The sequence below is a fragment of the Stylophora pistillata genome, chromosome 11 (genome assembly GCF_964205215.1).
Source record: "Stylophora pistillata chromosome 11, jaStyPist1.2, whole genome shotgun sequence".
Taxonomy (NCBI): Eukaryota; Metazoa; Cnidaria; class Anthozoa; order Scleractinia; family Pocilloporidae; genus Stylophora; species Stylophora pistillata.
Genome location: NC_142529.1, coordinates 26,254,387 through 26,264,080, shown reverse-complemented (window position 1 = coordinate 26,264,080; position 9,694 = coordinate 26,254,387). Strand labels below are relative to the sequence as shown.

The following is a 9,694-nucleotide window of genomic DNA, read 5'->3' as shown; positions in this document are numbered from 1 at the left end:
GTAAGTTACATGTGAAGCCTCTGTACTAAATGTGACTTATCTGGGCACACGTATCTGTGAAGCATCTATTCACGTATGCCACAGATCCGTAACGCATGCCACAGATCTGCGACGCAAGCCACGTGTTTATGAGACCCCTGAGAGCTCGGGAATTGGTGGCACGTGTCTGGGGAACATCTGACGCATACGTAATGTACATATGAAGCATCTGTACTAGATGCGACTTATCTGAGCACACGTATCTGTGAGGCATCTATCTATCTATCTATCTATCTATCTATCTATCTATTCACGCATGCCACAGATCTGTAACGCATGCCACAGATCTGTGACGCAAGCCACATGTTGATGAAACCCCTGGGACCTCGGCAATTCATGCGGCGCATCTGGGAAACATCTGACGCCTCTGTTATTTACATGTGACGCATCTGTACTAGATGTTTGATTCTTACAGAGACACGTTATTAAGCCCAACCCTAACCTAGCCCTCCTCAAAAGAGAACCGATCACCTCGCCACCAACCAAGTCGCCACCACAAAATGACCTCGCCACCAGCCAACTCGCCACCAAGCGAAGTCTTCTCAATTTTTGCAAAATACATTATAACAATTTATGCATTTAGATCGGCACATGAAAAGTAGAGCGTCTGAATCAAAGCCGTTCCGAATTAGGTTCGGCTCATGAAAAGATCGGCGGGAAGTATGTTAATTCGAGGTGAGTATTTTAATTAATTAACACTTCACTTCATGCGTATTGTTTGTCGGATAAACGATTCATCTAATCCAATCGCGTGTTTTATTCGAAATGAAAATTTCGATCCTAGGGAAGCGTGTAAAAGGGGCACTTTATACAATCCGTTCATTCTGAGCTATTCCGTTATGTCGACCAAGTGCATTTCTTGTAAACAGCCAGCTAGAGCCTGTCAAGAAGGTCTCCACTGTGATGGTTGTCCCCACTGGCAACACCGCAAGTGTGACACCGGAGTATGCCAGTCTGATTACCGCGATGCAGTCAAAAACGGTACTTCAATTGACTGGCGCTGTTCTACATGCGACTTCGTTGAGCCGTTCCCTCTTGGTGAAAGCACTCCTGTTAACTTCGAGTCCGCTGTCTACGATTCATCTTCTGCTCAGTCTGTCGACATCGCATCCGACCTACCTGCAGCTGACCCTGTCGAAGATCCTTCTCGAGATGAGTCATCCATTTTCGAACCGCCCTCAACGCCAGACATAGTGACAATGGAAACCTCTTTTGAAGATTCAAGATTCAGCCGCAGGGCCAGACCTGCCGCCAGAAGCGCAAGTTGAGACAACCTACCAACTCGTTCTAGAGGGCACCATACGGGGGAAAATGAAGCTGGTAACCAACACCGGCTACTTGTTTAACATCAGAAAAAGACGGCCCAACGGAACCATCGACTGGCAGTGTATCGTGCGCCGAAAAGACCACCGGTGTAAAGCGTCTGTGATCCAGCGAGACGGTGCCTTCTTTCCGGGATTGCATGGTAACAACCAACCAGGTGAATTTGGTGTCCTGGCATCAACCCAGATCCAGTCGCGCGTGAAAAAGGTACACTATATACGTAAATATGTTATTAAAATAGCATGATGTACGTACTGGAGAAATATTTCTTCTGTGTAATATAAGTTTGTAATGCACTAACAATTTTTATATTATTCTTGTTCTGACAGGTAGCACGAGAGAATTTGTTCCGGCCGGCTTTAGCTTTTGTAAACGAAGTGTTGCTGGAGGAGCAGATAGATCAAAATCCATGCCTTTCCCTCCCAAAACTAGAGAACATGGCCAGAGCCGAAAATCGACTTAGACAGAAACTTCCACCGACCGACCTGGAGTTCGAGATCTCCGAAGAAAACATCCCCACTGGGTTCCCTAAGGCCGACATTTGCAGCCGTAGCAAGTGCCACTTGGTGTTCGCAACCAATCAGCAACTCCAGCAGCTTGTCCAAGCAAAAAATTGGTAAGTAGATGGCACCTTCAAACTCTGTCGCCAGCCAGCCCTTCAGTCAGCTGTTTACTATCAACGCCTTTGTGAAGAGCGGCGAGCAGGCGAAACAAGTCCCTCTTCTGTTTGTCGTGATGTCCGGAAAAAGGAAACGGGACTACCGTGCTGTTCTACGAGAGGTGTTGAATCTCCTTCGCTCGCCACCAGCGGTCAGAAAGATAACAAAAGAAATGAGCTGACATCATGTTGCAGACATGTCGGGAAATTCCTGTTAAAGAACGCAACGTTACGATAGCGCGTGCAGTATATTGCGCGCGCATGTACACATTGTTCTGTCTTTTCAATTTCGGTGGATTGTAACCGTTATTTCTGGCAGTTGCCTGATGATTGCTTCGCAAGAGGCATGAAACTCAGAGTTGCAGTAAAAGTCCAAGTAACCTAAATCCAGCTATTGAGCACTTTTTAGTAGATGATGATCTCATTCCGCGATTTTAGTTATCAAAATAGCGGAATGAGTGGGCCTCATCAGTGCAGTGCTAATGCTAGGATGGGGGAGAACCGATATGGTTACCCCGAACAATATATATATATATATAACTAACTGCAGACAGTACTTTTTTTTCTTGAAAATCAACTTTATTTATACAATAATTAGTGTTATATACAGAACAAAACTCAATTAAAACTCAATTAAGTGAATTAACGGTAAAGGGCCCGCTGTGCAGTACACCAGCGAAGGAGACCCAACACAGGAGAAATTAGCTAGGTTATTGACAGTTGCTGGGTGTTATTACTATTTACAAGTTGTTTTACGGGAAGGCTACCTCCTCTGTGCAGTACCCCAGTGAAGGGGCCCCAGCACTGCAGTACTGCAGACAGTACTGTTTCGGCCTTCTGGGCCTCATCAGTGCAGTGCTAATGCTAGGATGGAGGAGAACCAATATGGTCACCCCAAACGATCCAACCTTTGTGGTATCGTCTAAGCCATGCCAGAGTGCTCAAACTAGAGTACACTAGCGAGCATGCGCAATTGCAGAGCAATGACTCATCCTAGTTAGAGTGCTCAATTTGGACATGAAAGCAAAGCTTTGTATGCCAAAGAGCTATATCTAACTGCAGACAGTACTGTTTCGGCCTTCTGGGCCTCATCAGTGCAGTTTTTTTTTATGTTTAAGGTGGACGGCCGGGCCCCCGATGAAGGGCGTGTGCAATGCCCGCCGACCAACAGGACTAATCCCACCCATGGCTTGCGTGCAATGCCTTAGGGTTGGGGTCCACCAGAAACGAGGGTCACCAGACACCAAACTCGCTGGGGAATCGAACCCCACCTCAACAAAAATTAACACACTCACACCAAAAATTGAACACACACACTCGATAACTTAAATAACTTAAACTACTTTTTAGTTTTCATTTTTTAGGTTTTAAATTTTTAAACTAATATTAAACTATTTCTTCGGAGTGTACTTTAGCACATGTCTAGGAGGACCATTTTGCGGGTTGAGAACAAAGGCAATTGAACCAGGAGGAACTTGAAGGTGTGATGTTAACCGTAGGAGGTCTACTCTATCACCTGAAAGGCCAGGAGGTGTGGATAGCAATTCGAGAATTTCACTTCTGGACTTGGAAGAAATGACCGACGTAACGGAGGGTGGCACGGTTATCTTATTAGCGACTGGTACGGAAATCGACTGGGTTGTATCCGTTGTAGCAGGCTTCTTTACAGTTCCTTTTGAAACCGGAGAAGTCTGGGGAGCAGCGCGTTTACGGGAGACATTGACTGATGGTACTTGGTCAACCGATGTGCAGGTTGGAAAACGGTCCTCGCTGGCCTCAAGGTTATCGCACTCTTCAGACTCAGCAACAACGTCATTAGGGACGGGAGCAATTGTCTCAGCTGTCACATCATTTTCTTGAGCTACAGACGAGGGTATGTCCATCTCTACTGATGTGTCTACAGCAGGTTGAGCACCCACGGTCGTCTGACAGTTCCTAGCTAGATGTCCACCTTGACGGCATCGGAAGCATTTGCCCCTAAGGGGACACTCTGCCGACTTATGACCAACTTTATGACAAGTAGTACACTGGAGGGGTTGCCCCCTATATCAAATTTTACAGCGGACGCCACGGATAGAAATAAACGGTGAAATGACATTCCTAATAACCATTTGGACAATGCGTGACCCGGTGGACACTGAAGGCCTTCCGGGCCAAACCTGATTGCGAACAGATTTGACCGTACCATATGCAGACAAAGCTGTGCTGATGGCGTCGTTTGATCCCTCAAAGGGAAACCAAGAGACTACAACAGTAGTAAGCTGGGGAGGAGGAGGAGGGGGTTTAACCACCCTACACTCTACATCCCCCAACTTGATGACACCTAGCTCCTCAAAAAATAACTTAGCAGCATCGCCGTTCTCAGCAAAAGTGACTCTCGCAACACGGCCAGGACATGCCTGCACCGCAGCCACCCGATGGTCAGACTCACGGTCAAAAAAACCCAGCAACAAACCAACCGCTTCCGAGAAAAGTACCTCCTCAGGGAGCCCCTGACAGTCAACGTCGATGGTCCTATTAAAGGACACGACCATGCTGAAACTCGGACCCAACCCAAAGACAAGTCAGAGGGATGGGTGACCGAAACAGAGAAAAAGCAAAAAGGAAAGCAAGTTCAGATCGACCGAGAAATCCAAAAAAAGGGATGGGCGACCAAAACGGAACCAAAGAAAACAACCACTGCCAGGGAGGAAAAAGTCGCAAGTTTTCCCTCCCGGCAGGTACTCACTTATCCAACTCAGACCTCGAAAAACACCAGAACCAACTTCAAACTACAAGAGTACGAAGCAACACTTACCATGCGAGACCTGGGTCTCATCAGTGCAGTGCTAATGCTAGGGTGGGGGAGAACCGATATGGTTACCCCGAACAATACCACATTTGTGGTATCGTCTAAGCCATGCCAGAGTGCTCAAACTAGGAAAGCCTAGTGAGCTATGCACAATGCTAGCGGCAATGACTCACCCCACAGTGCTCAACTTGGTCATGAAAGCAGAGCTTTGTATGCCAAAGAGCTATATCTAACTGCAGACAGTACTGTTTCGGCCTTCTGGGCCTCATCAGTGCAGTGCTGATGCTAGGATATATATATAAAATTACTACGCACACGCATATATATCATCATCCTTAGTCTCATCTATACAGTAATATTACGAATAGCGCACTTAAAAGCAATGAGAGATTTAGAAGTTCTTATGTTATCAAGCAGCGTATTCCATTTGTTAACTGCTGCTTTGGTGACAGTATTAGCAAGACTCAAGCTTGGAGGTACGTACGTGTGTCTTCAAACTTCATGAACATTGAGTTTTAAATTACTTTGTAGCGCTCGGCCTCATGATTGAAATATGCTTCAAGAATACGAAGGGCGATTTTCGTGTGGTTTAAAACATGTTAAACAGTTTTCCCGTGGTGAATCATTGTTACTTAATCCTATATTGAATCACTGTGACGTTTGTATCAGACATGTCCAATTATTGTTGAGCATGGTGCGACTATTATTATGACTTTGCAAGTAACTATTACTATTATAACGTTTCACTGAATACCCTAACTGGTCGTTCTGTGGCAAGTGCCTAGGCTATAACTTGGAAGCGATCTAAGTGATCGGAATTTTTTGCGCTCCAAGATACAACCAAGTTTAACATACGCAAACCTTTTTACAGAAAATAGTTTGAACTGGGCGTAAGTCATATGATAGTGTAGTCTGATCGCCCGGGTGAGTGTATTCCCAAGCTGAGGTCCTCACCAGAGTCAAGTGAATAGTTATTGTCAATCGAATGTTCTTAATCCAGTTCGTATAAAATGTTTGGTCAGCTTTGCCGTGATGTTATCGGCTACAAACGTTTTCTTTTTTTGTTTCTCAAAAGAGAGTCAAATTCTTCATTGGACCGTTGGTAATGGATACACTCAGTTTTCCAAACTTTTACCGAAGTGTGGGCTTAATGTGCTCTCCTAATTTCCGCATGGAAAGTCCTCTTCATGTAGCTGCAAAGTTTGGTTTCGGAGATCTTGCAGGTGTTTGACCAAACGAAGAGGTAACGTCGACGCCAAGACTTACCAACAACAGACACTTCTTCACTTGGCTGTAGGGAAATGTCACCAACGAATAGCAGCAATGCTATTACAACGTGGAGGGGATGTCCAACGTGGAGATGTGTGGATGTACTCCAGTTCATCTGGCCGTGGTACAAGGACGAGAACGAATGCTTGAAATGTTAATCCAACATGGTTGTGATTTAAGGGCTAGAGACGATTTAGGACGGACTCCCCTTCATTTAGCTTCGCTTGAAGGAAATGAACGATCAGTGGAACTCTTAAACCGACGTGGGTGCGATATAAGTGCCCGTGATAACTATCAGAAAACTGCGCTTCATTTGGCTGCAGAGAGTAAGGAGGATACTGTTGTACACTCCTTGATAATGCCTGGAGGTGATATCCAGACTACAGATCTCCGTAGACAGACCTCTCCATTTGGCTGCGCAGAATAGGAGCAGGAACGTTGTAAAATTACTTCTAGAACACGGAGGCATTGTTGTTGTAGTAAACGTGTTTAAGCAGACCCCTCTTCACTTAGCTGTCGTGCGACTGCTTTGGCATTTGCTCCACATTGATTTGCGTTGGGATGGTAAAAGTGACAATCAAGAGGTTTTGATGATAGACCTTGAACACGTGGTGGCTAGTCTCGAATACCTCACTATCATACGTCTGCTGGAGGGAAATGGAAATGAAGGCCTGCAAATTGTGGAAATATATAACGATGTCTTAAAATCTATGTAATAGAAGTGACTTAAAGGTTCCGACTTAAAGGCTCCGACAAACGCCGGTAAAACAAATTACTCTTTATCTCATTTCAATACTTTACCGCGCTTTTGGATCTTCGACGCGAGTTCAAATTGTTGCTAACCAGATTTTTATCGGTGGTCCCCTATTCTTTGCACGATGTCGTTTCCTATTGGTTACAAGCAAAGAGTTTGATGAAATTAAGTATGGAAATCCTATCAATGCCTTGAGTTTCCCGCACTCTTTCCATGTAACAATGCCGTGTAACACGATTACAAATACCTTAAACGACAGTTGGGTATGTGCACCTCATAACTGCCAAAGATATTCTCGATTGGAGCTGATTCGACAAGAGCGCTACTACCACAAACCGGACAATTATCTTGATTATTTTGGACGAAATGTTCTCAGTCTGAGCCGTCATTACTTCTACCGAGACGACATATGCCGTGGTTGCCTTGTTGCAGGTGAAGAGACGGGCAAGCTAAAAAGAGCAAGAGAAGACAAATACATGTGTTTTAATTTGCAGAGGATAGATTTCTCTATTATCCTTGCGTTTATCACTTCGAACTCAGGCGTGATCTTGTGGAAGCATTTTATTCACATCCTAAACCTCAGAGCTTGGTCAGTTCGCAGTGATCTCTTGAATTCTTGAAACAGCAAGTGAAAGACAGTGGTTATTCAGACACGGACGTAGAACATTGTTCAGCCGAAAACGAAGACATACATCAATGGAGACACAACAGACAGAAGAATCTTTACAGTGAAAGTAATGAAAGTGGTTACGAGGTGAGAACATTTCATCATAAACGATTGCGTTCTTACAGTAATTAAATACAGCAGTTTTGGCAAGAGTTTCATACACAGGGAAGGAAACTCTCTTTCGGGGCCAAAGTGCTACATCGGCCAAGCAGTCATGAACCCAACGAAAGACAGAGGGGTTTTAGATGCCCAAGTCGTGGAACGATGTTCAAGTGAAAGTAAAGATATACAACCATACGAAAACAGCAGTCAGAAAGGTCGCGCTTGCACGGTAAGAGTAACGTGTTTAAAGTGTGGACACCCACCTCTAAGAACCGACATGCCTTGGAGAGAAAACTTGCTACTTACTTCGAGAGAAACAGAGTGAAACAGTTGCAGATCTCAATTCACTCTAAGGTTGTGATTTTTTTGACATTAGTCGTTATCGTGACTTACATGTGTGTTTCGTTAGTCAAAATGCGGACGAAACAGACAGGCCTCAAGACTTCATCAGCTTCGTTGTTATTCCCACCGCCATCAAAACCCTCAAGCATCAACCAAATCGCGAAATGGTAAGGCTATTTACACCAAAAGAAGTAAGGGGGTCTCAGTTTTCGATGGTCTTAGTTTTCGTAACACCCCTGTAATAAGAAGATTTTAATTTTCTTTTAATTATTGTTACAGATCTACACGTAGTTCATATCCAAGCCCACCGTTAACAGGAAGGTGCAAGCAAGCGGATTAAAGCTACTATCGAACTGTGATCAACTGCATCACTGCAATAATTTTCGATGTAGTATCAGATGTACACGCAGAGAAGGATCCAGATCTATCTGCAGCTAATGGATTGCCGCGATCTAAGACAAACCTCTTTTTCATTTTATATCCGAGCTCGATAGTTTTGAAATCTGCACAGAAGAAAAAAAAAATTAAGTCAAAAAGACAACGACGTAATGGGTTTTTTCACTTGTTTTAGACTAGGTGTACACTAGAGGAGAGTTTTCCGGATTCGTAAATGTTTCCGGATTCATCAATTTTGGAGTATTCGGATTCGTAGACGTTTACACTGAAAGGATATTCGGTTTCCTGACCGTTTACACACAATGACAACTCCGGGAACATTCGAAATGGAATGGTTACCAAGCCGAGTGTTGTTTCGTCGTTCGATCGATAAAGTGAAAATGCCTCCCCCAAAAAAGGCTAGAGTAGATCCAGATGCCACTGAGGCAAATTTGAGTTGGACAGATACCAAGCAGTCTACGTCGTCGGCGATTAAGTGTGGCTGACCTTAAACTTTCTTGCAATAATAACTTGCGTTTCCTCAGAAATACTGCGGTACACATGATAAAATTTATCGCCTGAACCTGCAACAAGATTAGGCAACCAGAGACCGCCAGCAATGTTAGCACCGGATCCTCCATTTTGGTTTCACCGCAAACTCAGAAGATTGCAGGCGGAAATAATATCCGGATTCGAGAAAAAAAGCGGTTACACGACAAAACTTTCCGGCTTCAAAAGTTATCGGACTAAAAGTTCCCACTTTAAATTCCGGATTCAAAATCTCCGGAGACACGAACAAACCGGGGAGTTTTTATTTCGGATTCGTCCACTTTCGTGTAGACGGCAAAATCAATCCGGTACCAAAACGTTTCGGATTCACCACGAATCCGGAACAATTCCTCGAGTGTAAATCTAGTCTAAGTTCAAAGCTCGTCGTTTATAACCTCGTGTGAGTTAGGAAGAACTTGCACGAGGATGCTTCGAGGTTAAAATTTTACTGCGAAGACAATGCATTTGTAATTATGAATTTGTAAAAAAAGATAAAATGTGTTGAGAAATTGGTAGAACAAAACAAAAGAATATGTGGGAAAAAAACTCACTTCTCCTCTTCAAAAAAATTCGAGAAGGAAAAGGAGAAATTTATAAACTGTATCGCGTTTGAGATACAATGAAATATATGAAGTTCATATATTTTGTACTGCGGTATTAGATACATATGATGCACGATCCTCGCAGTAGATGGCGCTATTTAAGCAACAGCGAAAATCAGACCTAAAAAAAATCAGGCCTGTACGGGATTCGAACCACTGACCTCTGCGATACTAGTGCAGCGCTCTACCAATTGAGCTAACAAGCCAACTGGGAGCAGGCCGT

At 44.1% G+C, this 9,694-nt stretch overlaps 1 long non-coding RNA gene and 1 pseudogene across 1 annotated transcript in view; one reads left to right on the top strand and one right to left on the bottom strand.

Moving 5' to 3' along the window:
* LOC148720868 (uncharacterized) overlaps window positions 1–9,694 on the bottom strand; it is a 222,254-nt gene that overhangs the window by 206,274 nt on the left and 6,286 nt on the right. The window lies entirely within an intron of this gene.
* LOC111338599 (uncharacterized) lies at window positions 233–3,057 on the top strand (annotated as a pseudogene).